Below are 15,081 nucleotides of genomic sequence, written 5' to 3'. Positions count from 1 at the left end.
GAAGCGGCCCCATAATCTAAGGTTGCTGGTTCGAGTATAAAATTCAGATATAAAATCTGTTTGGCAAAAAAATGTATAGCTGTCTCATGCATCACAGTTCATCAAAGCAATAAACAACACAGTGTGTATGTATGTGCACATTTGGTATCTATACATGTGCCTTTTAATAATGTTTTAATAATGTTTCCCCTAATATTTAGGCAAATAATTATGTGAGAAGATACATAATTACATGTTGCTCGCTGTCCACGTCACTTCCTCGCTGCCCTCGTCCTCCCTCCGCCCACTCACCCGCAGATTCTGCTCTACACTAGGTAGCCTAGTGGGTAACACACTCGCCTATGAACCAGATGACCTAGGTTCAAATCCCACTTACTACCATTGTGTCCCTGAGCAAGACACTTAACCCTAAGTTGCTCCAGGGGGGACTGTCCCTGTAACTACTGCTTGTAAGTCACTCTGGATAAGGGTGTCTGATAAATGCTGTAAATGTAAATCTAAATGCTGATTCGGGGTTTTGCAGATCTACCAGGGATCCCGTCACACCACGGCGGTGCCCACCACGGCCGACCCCCATCCCACTGGGAAGACTCTGCTCAACCAGCTCTTGGGGGGTGTATCCTGGTCCTGGCGCGTCTTGCCGCAAACTCATTGCTGTCCCTTCTGTTGCCAATCGCCGAAGCCTGATTATTCTTCAGCCTGCCACCTTCAGCTAGTGCTACACCACAGTAGATCCTGTCTCCTCCTCTGCAACCCAAGCCACAAACCCAGACAAACCCAGCCCCCCTCTTCAGCTTTGGCCGCATCTGCACATGTGCCTCAGGACCAAGGCCCTGACAGTATGAGTTCACCAACACCCAGCAGGACACCGTGCAGGACACACACACAAGCCAGCTGCTGGCTTTAACAACAACATCAACATTTCTTTCTTAAATTGCCCGTAATTACATACAGTATGTCTCAAAGGCTTTTGACAGACCCTACAGTTGACACCCCCTACACTACAGTGGGGATGTAGCTCAGTGGTAGAGGTCCCGGGATCAATCCCTTGTCTTTATTAGAGATTATTTATTTAACACAAATTTACAGTTACAGAATTTATTAGACGCCCTTATCCAGAGCGACTTACAATCAGTAGTTACAGGGACAGACCACCTAAGTGTCTTGCTCAGGGACACAATGGAAGTAAGTGGGATTTGAACCTGGGTCTTCTGGTTCATTGGCGAGTGAGTTACCCACTAGGCTACTACCACCCTACACACTTATTTACATTTCATATTTGCACACACAAATTCACTTTTACAAGCTAAATATGTTTTGTGATCAGTCTGCTGTATTGACATTTTGACATGGTGCACTGGAAGGAATTAGTGGGTCTAATTCCTTCTAATAACTTCCTTAACGCAGAGGGAACTCGTCCGAGGGAATAACTTAAACTTTAATTGGTTTAACCTTCTCGTGCACCTAGACACACTTTTGTGCTTTTGGTTTTTTTTTTTTTTTTTAAAGTGAAGTGATTGTCACATGTGATTGATTCTTAATTATTTGATAACTGTTCATGCATATTTTTGATGACTTAGTCAAGGATGTGTATTTCGGGATAATCTTTCATTACATTTTTTACCATTGTAAACTCGTTATAATCACAATGTTTGACCCTGATAAAAAAAAAAAAAAAAAACAAGCCCTGTGGTTCTTTTCAACCTACAAGCTTGAAGCGTGAGCCCTGATTTTTTTTTTTAACTATGATGTCATTTTTACCATGTATGGCAAATGGAGTAAACACCTGCTGTTTCCACTAGATGTCACATTCATACTATCCACCCCCTCCTCTTTCCAGGCAAAAGTTTACTGCAAGGTGAAGGTGTATAATATAATATCTGAGTTTGCATATGAGTTCAAATCAGACACTACATGGGAATGTATAAAAATTACATAATGTGTAAAAGTGGCACCTTTTCCATAGCCATATCTAGCAAGCTCGGCAGCCTACAGTTTAAGGCATCAATCTTTGAAGCAGTTGACTGAGGTTCAACTCCTGACTTCATCAACCTTAAAGCTGTGAGACAGTGGTGGCCTAGCAGATAAGGAAGCGGCCCCATAATCTAAGTTCACCAGCACCCAGCAGGACACCGTGCAGGACACACACACAAGCCAGCTGCTGGCTTTAACAACAACATCAACATTTCTTTCTTAAATTGCCCGTAATTACATACAGTATGTCTCAAAGGGTTTTGACAGACCCTACAGTTGACACCCCCTACACTACAGTGGGGATGTAGCTCAGTGGTAGAGGTCCCGGGATCAATCCCTTGTCTTTATTAGAGATTATTTATTTAACACAAATTTATTTACATTTCATATTTGCACACACCACCATACCTATATAAACACATAAGTGGTCATACCTTTTATATACTATACATATACAATATATATGTTAAGTCTTGTGTTTTTGCTATTTTGCATATCTGTACGTAACTGGTTTTACTACCTGTGTCTTATCTTGTCACTGTCTTTTTGTTGCCCTGTATAGTTCTGCCGATTTGATGCCGCCCGCCCCAACACACACAAATAATGACAAAGTTCAGAGTACATGTAAAAAACCCCAATTCGTCAAAATAGAAATCACACGTTACACACAGTATATAAAACACCAATTCACACTCTAGGAGGGTTGGGTGGTGTCACGACTACGGACTTACGGGGGAAGGAAGCGCAGAGATCTGACATGCTGGGAAGTGTTACGAACCGGTCTAGGGCTCCGGCCCGTAACAAAAGTAAGGACACAAACATAAACCTACTACGACGAAACGGATAATTTTAACAAGTATTTTATTAACTACTAAATGTATAAATAAAGAAGAAATACATACAAAACGAATTACAACGAATAACAGCAAACAAAACAGGAAAACAGAGAAAAACAAACAAACACCGAAGCAGGCCGACACAACAAGTTGCGTCGCCTCCTAGGGGAAGCGCAGGGGAAACCGGAAGTGATGTCAAAGGGAAAAGGGTAGGAAGGCAGGTGGGTGGATGGCACGGCAAGCGCAGCCCCGAAAAAGGAGACTGAGGCTCCTTTTATTCTGTCTGTCCCACAGCAGGTACAGGTGGGCTCAATTTACAAATCACCAGGCACCTGCAAACAGCACAAAACACAGAACAGAAACACACCCAAAATAACAGGACGTAACACCCCCACCACTAAAAATCAACATTTACTGTTGATCAAACATTTATTGGTAGGAGCGTGACAAGGCGTCTGCCAAAACATTCAGAGCCCCTTTTGTACCTGATCTCCAAATTAAACCCTTGTAGATATAAAGACCAGCGCATAAGACGCTGATTGGCGTTTTTCATCCTGGTGAGGAAGACAAGAGGGTTATGATCAGTAAACACTTTAACTGGAATGGAAGTTGATCCCACATAAACTTCGAAATGTTGCAGTGACAGCAACAACGCCAAGGCTTCCTTCTCGATGGTACTGTAGTTCAGTTGATGTTTCAAGAATTTCTTAGAAAAATAACAAACGGGGTGATCAAATCCATTTGCATCTTCTTGTAAAAGTACAGCACCTGCTCCAGTAGCACTTGCATCCACCTCTAGTATGAATGGAACATTAAAGTTTGGAGCAGCAAGAACTGGAGAACTACAAAGCAATGCTTTGGCATGTTCAAATGCCTTCTGGCAATCTGCAGACCAAACAAAGACAGTGTTTTTACGGAGCAGATTCGTCAGTGGCAACACTACATCAGAGAAGTTTTTACAAAAACTACGGTAGTACCCAATCATCCCAAGGAACCTACGCAGCTCTCGCTGAGTGGTTGGTACGGGAAAGTCAAAGATGGCTACTACTTTAGCTGCAAGGGGACGAACTTGTCCCTGACCAACTTGTTTACCCAAATAACTCACAGTTGCTTTCGCAAACTCACACTTCGCCAAGTTTAGGGTGAGCGAAGCTTTACACAAGCGGTCAAACACAGTGTGGAGTGACTGCACATGGTCAGACCAGGTAGACGAATGAATGACTACATCATCGAGGTACGCCTCACAATTTGGCACTCCTGCCAACACTGTAGTCATAAGACGCTGAAAGGTTGCTGGTGCATTCCGCAACCCGAATGCCATTACAGAATACTGCATAAAACTATCTGGTGTCACGAATGCTGAGACCTCAGCAGCTCTAGGTGTCAGTGGCACCTGCCAATAGCCTTTCAACAAGTCCAGCTTACTGACAAAGCTAGCTGAGCCCACACGGTCGACGCAATCCTCCATACGAGGCAGTGGAAACGAGTCAGGTCGTGTGACTGCATTCACTTTACGATAGTCAGTGCAGAACCGATGAGTTCCATCTGGTTTAGGAACCAGAATGCACGGAGAACTCCAGGCACTAGAACTGGGCACTGCTAATCCATGATCAGCAAGATAGGCCACCTCAGCTGCCATCGCAGCCCTCCTTGTGGGATTGAGGCGGTATGCATGCTGCTTTATGGGAGCATGGTCACCCACGTCAATGTCATGGCACAGGACATTACAACAAGATGGCACATCTGAAAACAAAGAAGGAAAGAGGCCTATTAAAGTTTTAATCTCACAAGCATGCTGATCAGAGAGATGTGACAGAAACGAGTCCAGATCAGACATGATCTCAGAATTCTGGAGACGGGCACAAGTCACAGGAATGTCTCGCAGAGTAAGGCCGTCCTCCTCAGGACTGTAGCAGGGAATCACCGCAGTGGAACGGCTCCAGCAGCTACTTTCTCCACATCCCTGGTAACATAAGACTTGAGCATATTAATGTGACACACTCTAGTTTTACGCCGTCTATCAGGCGTACGAATGACATAATCTGTTTCACTCAGTTTAGACACAACTTCATAAGGGCCAGAAAACCTTGCTTGTAACGCAGATCCTACAACAGGCAAGAGCACAAGCACTTTTTCACCAGGCTGGAACTCCCGACTCACAGCCTTACGATCATAACGCCCCTTCATCTTTAACTGAGATTTTTCTAAAGCGTTGCGTGCACACTCACATGCTCGATGCAAACGCTCACGAAATGAACTCACAAAATCAAGAATGTTCCGTGAATTCTCTTTGCCCTGAGATCCCCACTTCTCACGCAAAAGTTTCAATGGGCCCCGGATGGTGTGGCCAAAGATCAAATCCGCAGGACTAAAACCAAGTGACTCCTGGGGTGTTTCACGAACAGCGAACAATAAGAGTGGCAACCCATCATCCCACTCTTTAGTGTCATCACTGTACGTACGAAACATGGTCTTCAGCGTCTGATGAAATCTTTCCAAGGCTCCTTGAGACTCTGGATGATAAGCACTAGACACCACATGCTTAATGGACAACTCACTCAACACTTCCTTAAACAGGCGTGATAGAAAGTTAGAGCCCTGATCTGTCTGTACTACCTTTGGCAGTCCAAACGTAGAAAAGAACCGGATCAGTGCGCGTAAAACAGGTTTAGCTTTGAGTGAACGTAATGGGACTGCTTCAGGATAGCGTGTTGCAGCACACATAATAGTCAACAAATATCGATGCCCAGACTTTGTCGTAGGCAATGGGCCTACACAATCTAAAATAATTCTCTCAAATGGCTCAGAAATTACTGGGATGGGACGGAGCGGAGCAGGGGGAATCACCTGATTTGGTTTTCCTGCTATTTGACAGCGATGGCATGACCGGCAGTATTTAACCACATCAGATTTTAAACCTGGCCAAAAGAAGTGACGTAAAATACGGTGGTATGTCTTATTTACCCCCAAATGACCAGCAAAGTCATGGTCGTGCCCGACGGCCAGTACCTGACCTCTAAATTTAGCAGGAACCACAAGCTGAATAACCGCATTCCACCCCAAATCTTCACTGTGTGGTGGAATCCACTTCCGCATTAAAAATCCATCTTCCCAGTAAAATGACGCTGATGAGTTAACTACACCTTCTCTGGCAGCAGTACGGCACCGGGCCAGAGAAGGATCAGTCTTCTGTTCACCAGCAATCAACACTTTATCTACGCTCAGCCACACGTCATCAGCAGCTGCAGCATCACCGCATGTGGACATCTCCTCAGATACATGCGCAGAAATCACAGGCGAAGGGTCGAACGACATAAAAGTATCAGATAACCCAACTTCATCTTGATACCTACGAGCTTGCGCTCGCGTAACGACACACGCAGGGTAGACTGAAGCCAGACTTGAGTCCACATCCATAACCAACATCGGTACGTCTACAACCTCCGGAACTGGAAGGACTTTTCCTCCAGCGACATCATTTCCCAAAAGAAAGGAAACCCCTTTCACTGGAAGCTGAGAACAAACCGCAATCCTAAAAACACCCGAGACCAATTCACTTTTTAAGTGCAGAGTGTGCAATGGGACTCTCGCGAACCCCATTTCAATTCCCTGCACCAGCACATCGGAATCGCAACAACTCTCCGTAGAGAATGGGAGAACCGAATCTAAAATGAACGATTGTGCAGCACCAGTATCACGCAGAATTTTAATAGCAACATCATCTTCCACACGACCAGTTAGAGACACCGTTCCATTTAATACAAATGGCTCATAGCCAGGATCAACCTCATAGATAATGTTCTCCGAAGTGAACGTGTGCACCAGCCCAACTTTCTTTGGGAGTGATTTGGACGATGCTAGATTCTTTTTCTGCAACCGAGGACATGAAGCAATTAAATGACCCAGCTCATGACAATAGAAACACCCACGAGGGTCTTTGGGGGGTGAAGATTTTCTGGAATTCCTCCAGCTCTGTTTCGGGCTGGAAGGTGGCGAACGAATGCATCGTGAGGGAGACGAAGAGAACGGGACGAAGACACTTTTATGTGTCAGAGCATACTGATCAGCACTAACAGCAGCTTGAGCCAAGGTGGTAACCTGTCTATCATGCAGATAGGTAGCGACAGAATCAGGAACACAGTTTTTAAACTCCTCCAACAGTACTAACTCTCTCAACTGTTCGCGGGATGTAACGTGCTCTGATGTACACCAGCGGTCGAACAGGTTCTCCTTCTCACGTGCAAATTCAACATATGTAATTCGGTCAGTTTTACTCAGTCGACGGAATTTTTGTCTGTATGCTTCAGGTACTAGTTCATATGCGTTTAAAATCGCAGTTTTAACAGTACTGTAGTCTGAACTCTGCTCAACTGTGAGGGCAGAGTAAACTTCCTGAGCTTTACCAGACAACACACACTGTAATAAAAGACTCCAGACAGAAGTTGGCCATTTTAATGTAATGGCAACTCTCTCAAAATGACTAAAATACTTCTCCACCTCTCGTTCGTTGAACGGAGGGACGAGACGAATATTACGGGACACATCAAACCCATAATCACCTGGATCAGAAGAAGTCTGGTCCACCGGAGGGACGTGAGGAGGAGACACAGAGCCAGGAGGTAACAGCGACACGGGAGGAACAGAGGCCACCGCCGGAACTACGGCGTCTTTTCTAGCGGACAATTCTAATTCTAATTTCTTTAAAACAAAGTCCCGCTCTTCCCTTTCGCGCTGACTTTCATATTCCCGGTTCCGCTCTCTCTCGCGTTCCTCACACTCGAGTCGTTTTACTTCTAATTCGATTTCCATTTTACGAATCTGCAACTCCTTCTCAATTTCCTTCTCCCGCACAGCACGGCTGTCACGTTCAGATCTCCACTTCGCTGCTTCGTATTGCATCTGCCGCTCCCGAAAAGAATATTCGCGCATTTTTAATTCCGTTTCAGAGACGCTACTGGCTGCAGATTGCGGGGACGCCGGACCCTCGGTCCGCGCCGCAAGTACATTACTGCCCAATAAAGCGCGTTCTACGGCTTTAAAAAGAGATTCCTTCAACTTTTTATCTTCGCTTGTTAATTCGATCGCGTAGTTTTCTGCAATGTACAACAAATTGTCTTTAGTGCAACGCGACAGGAGTTCGTACGAAGGGCTCTGAATAAACTCGTCTGCCAACGACATGTTGCCAAGAGACACGAGATGCAGCACCACAAAAAAATCCGACTGCGAACGGAGCGAAACGTGCGCTTTCTCCACCGCAACAACGTATTCGTGAGGGAACTCTGATCCCTAAACCTGCCTAACTCTCCCACTAAATAAACCTTCGCTTCTTCAAAGAGCGTTACCAATTGAAGGTTCGTGGTCAGTCAGAAGACAAACCGCGAAGCTCCTCCCGGGGTTGCTCTTCAAAACACCACCCAAACAAAATCCCCAAACACAAACCAACAAAACAACAAATGCGCTCCGATGGAGGGATTACGAAAATCCAGCTGGAGACGCCTAACTTACCAGAGTTCCAAACGAACGTCGAACGCGAGTCTTCCCCAAAAATACAGATGTCCCGAAGATAAATCAAATTTGTCCTGAGAGAAAAAAAAACAGAACAAATCCCGGACGAAGCCCCCAATTTTGTTACGAATCGGTCTAGGGCTCCGGCCCGTAACAAAAGTAAGGACACAAACGTAAACCTACTACGACGAAACGGATAATTTTAACAAGTATTTTATTAACTACTAAATGTATAAATAAAGAAGAAATACATACAAAACGAATTACAACGAATAACAGCAAACAAAACAGGAAAACAGAGAAAAACAAACAAACACCGAAGCAGGCCGACACAACAAGTTGCGTCGCCTCCTAGGGGAAGCGCAGGGGAAACCGGAAGTGATGTCAAAGGGAAAAGGGTAGGAAGGCAGGTGGGTGGATGGCACGGCAAGCGCAGCCCCAAAAAAGGAGACTGAGGCTCCTTTTATTCTGTCTGTCCCACAGCAGGTACAGGTGGGCTCAATTTACAAATCACCAGGCACCTGCAAACAGCACAAAACACAGAACAGAAACACACCCAAAATAACAGGACGTAACAGAAGGGTTTTTTATTATTAAACAAACAGTAAACACAAATAAACAATGGCGTGGTGGCCAAAACGGGAAATAAAGGGGAATAAACTTAAACAAACAAACCCGCAGTTGTGTGGCGATTGCCAGAACTCAAAATACACGTGAATACACGTCAGGCGTGGTGGCCCCGGTCCCTCGGCCTGGCTCCCCGCCGTGGTCAGGCGTGACGGCCCCGGTCCCTCGGCCTGGCTCCCCGCCGTGCTCAGGCGTGGCGGCCCCGGTCCCTCGGTCTGGCTCCCCGCCGTGGTCAGGCGTGGCGGCCCCGGTCCCTCGGCCTGGCTCCCCGCCGTGGTCAGGCGTGGCGGCCCCGGTCCCTCGGCCTGGCTCCCCGCCGTGGTCAGGCGTGGCGGCCCCGGACCCTGGGCCTGGCTCCCCGGCGTGGTCCCGCTTGGCGGCCCCAGACCCTCCGCCTGGCTCCCCGGTGTGGTCCGGCTTGGCGGCCCCGGACCCTCCGCCTGGCTCCCCGACGTGGTCCCGCATGGCGGCCCCGGACCCTCGGCCTGGCTCCCCGGCGTGGTCCCGCATGGCGGCCCCGGACCCTCGGCCTGGCTCCCCGGCGTGGTCTCGCATGGCAGCCTCGGACTCTCGTACAGCTCACACAGCTGCCGTCAATCCTGACAGAGCCCCCCCTCCAATGGCTACGTCCTCGGAGCCCCAGCAGTACCATCAGTGGAGGTGGCGGGGCGGACGGTGGCAACCACAGGGCTCCTGCCCAGCTGTATCCTCACCTTGGAGGACCCGGTCCCTCTGGCTGGCTCCCTGGCGTGGTCAGGCGTGGCGGCCCCGGTCCCTCGGACTGGCTCCCCGGCGTGGTCAGGCGTGGCGGGCCCGGTCCCTCGGGCTGGCTCCCCGCCGTGGTCAGGCGTGGCGGCCCCGGTCCCTCGGCCTGGCTCCCCGCCGTGGTCAGGCGTGGCGGGCCCGGTCCCTCAGGCTGGCTCCCCGCCGTGGCTGGTGCCTTCTGGGACTATGCAGCCCCTCTCGCTGCACGGCCCTGGTGCCAAGGGGGGGGCATTGCCAGACCATTCGGCTAGCCCCTTCTGCATCTGTTGGGACAAGCAGGCCCTCTTCCTGCCTGTCCCAGCTGGGTCGTCATGCCTACCCGGGGGCTCTATGGCGCTCCACCCCTCTGGAGGCGGACGCAGGCCCATGCCTGGCCCGCCCTCCTCACCGGCTACCGGAGGACCCAGCTCAATCGCTTCCCCACCTACCCTCCCCTCAGGAGGAGCCCCCAACCCGAACTGCACCCCCCCAAAAAATTATTTGGGGGAGCACCCCCCCCAGCTGGACTTAGGGGTACCTTGGGGCTCGTCCACCTCGCCTTGGACTGGTGCAGTCAGGTTGGGAACTCCCTCCCTGGGGTTCGGCTCTGCTGCTGTGTCGCCATCTGGTGGACACAAAGAGGGGAAGTGGGGGCGACATACGGACACATATACCACGCACACACACACACAGACAGAGACAGACAGAAGAGAGGGTCGTCTGGCTCCCTCTCTGGGCTCTCCGGGACCTCCTCAGGGGGCACAGCCAGGATCTCGGGAGGAGCGACCTTCTCGTCGCCCACCAGTGCTGGGTCTTCTTGCCCCAGATCCTGACTGGCGCTGGATGTGGTGGAGGGGCAGAGTTCGATCCCTGGCTCAGGCCGATCAAACTTCGCCCTCAGTCTCTGCTGGAAGTTCCGAAAACTCCTTCTGTCGGTCTCTCCCTGCTGCCAGAGGGCTGCGCCCCATCCCCATGCTGATCCAGTCAGACACGTGAGGATGGTGGTGATCTCATTTGTGTCTGCTGCCCCACTGCAGGGTCCCGGGACCCTTGGGCTATCCCATACAGGGCTGGGCTCGTTGGTGGAGATGGTGGTAGGTGTGTTACGTGGGGGGTGGTGGACATCTTCTCCAGCATCGACCTCGCGACGATCATAAACGGGCACGATGGGCAGAGCCCAACTCTCGTCTCCCGTGCTTTCGTTGTCGTCCGTGTCGTCCCAGTCCACGGGGAGCCTTGCCAGCAGAGCACAGAGTTATTGGCTTGACATGGCGAAGATCGTGGGGGTCGCATCCTCTGCGCTCGCTGCCCACGTCACTTCCTCGCTGCTGACGACGCCAACGTCCTCGCTCCGCCCACTCACCCGCCGACGTTGTCGCTTCTCACCCCTCTGGAACTGACCTGGGTTCCCACGGACCTCACAACGATCATGGACGGGCGCAATGGGCGGAGACCAACTCTCGTCTCCCGTGCTTTCGTCATCGTCCGTGTCGCCAACGTCCTCGCTCCGCCCACTCACCCGCCGACGTTGTTGCTTCCGGGTTTCGCGGAGTTTCCCGGGGGTGACGTCATCGTCTCTCCCCTGGCGTCCGCGTTCGCCGCGCCGTGCTGCGTCCATCGCGGTGCTTTTTCTCCTCTGCTTTCCACCTCTGTGCTTTTGGGGAGGTCTCCGGCATTCTGTCACGACTAAGGACTTATGGGGGAAGGAAGCGCAGAGGTCTGACATGCTGGGAAGGGTTTTTTATTTTTAAACAAACAGTAAACATAAATAAACAATGGCGTGGTGGCCAAAACGGGAAATAAAGGGGAATAAACTTAAACAAACCCGCAGGCGTGTGGCAATTGCCAGAACTCAAAATACACGTGAAAAACATACACAGGTCAAGTTCGTGCAGAGAGTCCACGAAAATGCCAGAGACCTGGAAGGGGCGGAAATATTCTGCATTTATGCGCCGTCAGGATTGGCCACCAGTGTTGAGCACAGCTGCCGTCAATCCTGACAGGTGGGTAATAAAATCAGCATAGTAGATCAACCAAGCTTGATATCTTAACCCCCATACACACATAGCAGTCCTGACCCGACCACTAATTCCCAAATCTGTCACGAGGCACCCCAAAATTAACTCTGTTGGAGCGCCTAGGACCTGAACTCTCAACCCAAACACTCCCCTACACCCCCCTATGATACCTCCCCACTCCCAGGTTCTGCTCCCTCTTGACCCCCCTTCCAACACCCAGGGCAAGGACGTAAGTTGTTCCAAACAGGTCCCTCTTTACCTTTGAGGTGTATCACATAAACAGGCTGGTCAGGGTTAAGTTGGGAGACAACCACAATGGGCATTGGGATCCAGTGGGGGCCTAATTTTCCCCAGGCCCTGCACAGTACCCTTTCCCCCGGCACCAAGGGGAGGGCTATGGCCCTCCTATTATAACGCTGTCGGTCCCACTCTTACTGCTGATGTGTCTGTCTCCATACCTTTTGGTAGGTTGTTACTAACTTTGGAGTTGTTTCACCCAGTCGTTCAAAGGGCCCTTTGTCTGTGGTAAGGAGATGCCTAAGGCCATATCAATTAGTAGTCTCCCATACAGAACGTAAAAAGGTGCTGAACTGTGTGGGGTATTATTATAGGCTAGCAACAGGTGGGGTAATTGATCGGTCCAATGTGTCTGGCCCTCTTGATCCAAAGTATTCAATAGCCTCAGGAGGGTCTGATTAAACCGCTCACAAGCTCCATTACCTTGAGGATGATAGGGAGTGGTGCGACTCTTGGTGCAACCATACACTTGGCACAGTTCTCTCATGAGGTCAGATTCAAAAGCACCCCCTTGATCTGTTAGGATTCGTTCTGGACACCCAAACGGTTGGATCACATGCTTCCATAGCGCTCTCACGGTAGTCTGCGCGGTCTGATCCTTCGTGGGGACGGCTATGGCATACTTGGAAAACAAGTCAGTCATCACCAATATATAAGGATGGGAGTCATTCGCTCTACCTAACGACAGAAAGTCCATGGCCAAAATTTCAAAGGGGTAATGACTCACCACAGGCTGAAGGGGCGCTCTAACCTCCGATCCTCTACCCAGGATACACTGACGGCACTCTGCTGGCCACTTCCCACAATCACGAGCCAAGCCATCCCAGTACACCTGCCCTCTGAGTGCTTGCACTATTCTCTGACCCAGAGCATGGCCAAAGGCGCCATGATAGGATTCCCACATTTCTCGGGTTTTCGTGCCTGGCACGACCAGGTGCCAACATCTGTCCCGTCGCAGGGTCCTGACTCTCCCGTACCAGGATCCCATCACACACTTTAAGGCGTTCCCATTCTCTAAGTAGCCTCCGGCCAGCCGCTGAAAGTGACTGTATACCTTGCGGTGGGCGTACCATGCCTTCGGTTTTCCACTGGCGCAACACACTAAGATCAGGGTCAGCCCCCTGAAGGGTCACCCAATCCACCGGAGGATGTTTGCCTACTATAGGCACCTCCATATTTCCCTCAACTCTGTGTATGTGCTTCCACCAGGTTATTACTGGCCCCAACAGGAACCCGGGATAGGGCATCTGCATTTTGGTTTACAGACCTGGGCCTATAGCAGAGTGTGAAGTTGTAGTTGGCCAGTTGAGCCACCCAACAGTGTTCTGTGACGGGATCCCTGGGAGATCCGTGAAGATCAGTTAAGGGGCGGTTATCAGTATAGACTTAATCAGAAGGTTGCCGGTTCGAATCCCAAGCCGCCAAGGTGCCACTGAGGAGCCACTGAGCAAAGCACTGTCCTCACACACTGCTCCCTGGGCGCCTGTCATTGCTGCCCACTGCTCACTAAGGGTGATGGGTTAAAAGCACAGGACACAATTTGTTGTGTCACCGTGTCCTGTGCTGTGTATCACAATGACAATCACTTCACTTTAAAGGATGGCCCTCAGAGATAGTCTTGCCCTTGGTGACTGCCCATTTTAATGGCAATAACTCCAGTTTAAAGAAGCTGTAATTCTTGTCATTCCTCTTTGCTGGATGTAAACTATGGCTCGCATATGCAATCGTCCTCTCCTTCCCTTCTTGCACCTTAGCGAGCACTGCCCCAAGACCGTGGAGGCTGGCATCCGTATATAACCGAAAGGGCATATTAAAATCTGCAGGAATGGGGTTTGGAGAAGGGCCCTTTTGAGTCTTTCAAAAGCCTCATGCTATTCAGGGGTTGTGCAAATTTTGAAAAGCCTAAGACGAAGCGGCAGTGTCCAAGGACTTCACCTTCTGGTGGAAGAACTGCCATTTCTGGGGCTGGAGCTTAAGGCCATGATGGTGAAGCCGTTCAAACACTTGTTCCAGGTGCATTAAATGACTATCAAAGTCTGAGGAATACAGGATCACATCAGTAGATCAACAGGAAGTCATTGACTCTGGATCACATCAGTAGATCAACAGGAAGTCATTGACTCTCTCCCCCAGACACCTCTGCATTAGATACTGGAAGGTAGCATGTACATTACAAAGTCCAAAGGGCATCCGCTCCCACTGGTAGAGAGCGGTCTTTTCTTTGTCCCGCAGGTCTCTTTCAACTTGCCAATAGCCGCTGACTAGGTCAAGGGTAGAGTACTAGCCTTTTTCAGTCCAGTAGCCTTTTTCAGTCCAGTCAAGGATTCTTCGATACAAGGGAGTGGGAACGCATCTTTATGGGTGACTGCATTAAGCTTTCGGTAGTCCACACACAACCGCCAGGTCCCATTTTTCTTTTTTACTAGGACCACTGGGGCTGCCCATGGACTAGAACTCTCTGTGACGATCCTGCTGGCCAACATCCCTTGCAGAAGGTCACGGAGCTCAAGATAGAGACTGGGGGGAACTGGTCTGTACTGTTCTCGTACTGGAGGGGCATCTCCTGTTTGAATCTGGTCCATCACTGCACTGGTCTGGCTGTAATCCTGCTCATGGGCAGCAAAAACGCAGGTCCACCGCTGAAGCAGATTAGTCCGTCGCTCCTGTTGGTCTGTTGTCAATCTGTCCCTTTGCAGCTCTACAATGTGGCGATCGCAGACCCGTCTGACACTCCAACTATCCAACTATCAACTATCCAACTACCAACTATCTGGGCCCCTGGATGTCTGTTGGGTTCATGCGTGTGACCTGTGGCAACAGTTTACTAGCTGGCAATTGTACTGGATACTGGATAGGGGTGTGGGTTACAAACACAGAGGGGTATTTTGCCTGATATGCAGTAGTGCCCGGTCAATCCTCCACTCTCTTGTCTCCCCTCCCAGATCTTCCACCATCACGGATCCCTGGGGATGCAAACGGGCAGTTCCCTGGAATTCAGTAATGGGGCTGATTGCCTGTACATGATTGCCCCCCCCCCAACTGAAAGTCCAACATAGCATACCCAATATAATGTAGCTTCA

General features: G+C 49.8%; 1 protein-coding gene across 1 annotated transcript in view; it reads left to right on the top strand.

Moving 5' to 3' along the window:
* Nucleotides 1-15,081, top strand: part of LOC114788180 (neurturin) — a 58,059-nt gene that overhangs the window by 29,023 nt on the left and 13,955 nt on the right. The window lies entirely within an intron of this gene.

The sequence above is a fragment of the Denticeps clupeoides genome, chromosome 4 (assembly GCF_900700375.1).
Source record: "Denticeps clupeoides chromosome 4, fDenClu1.1, whole genome shotgun sequence".
Taxonomy (NCBI): Eukaryota; Metazoa; Chordata; class Actinopteri; order Clupeiformes; family Denticipitidae; genus Denticeps; species Denticeps clupeoides.
This window is presented reverse-complemented; position numbering and strand designations above follow the sequence as displayed.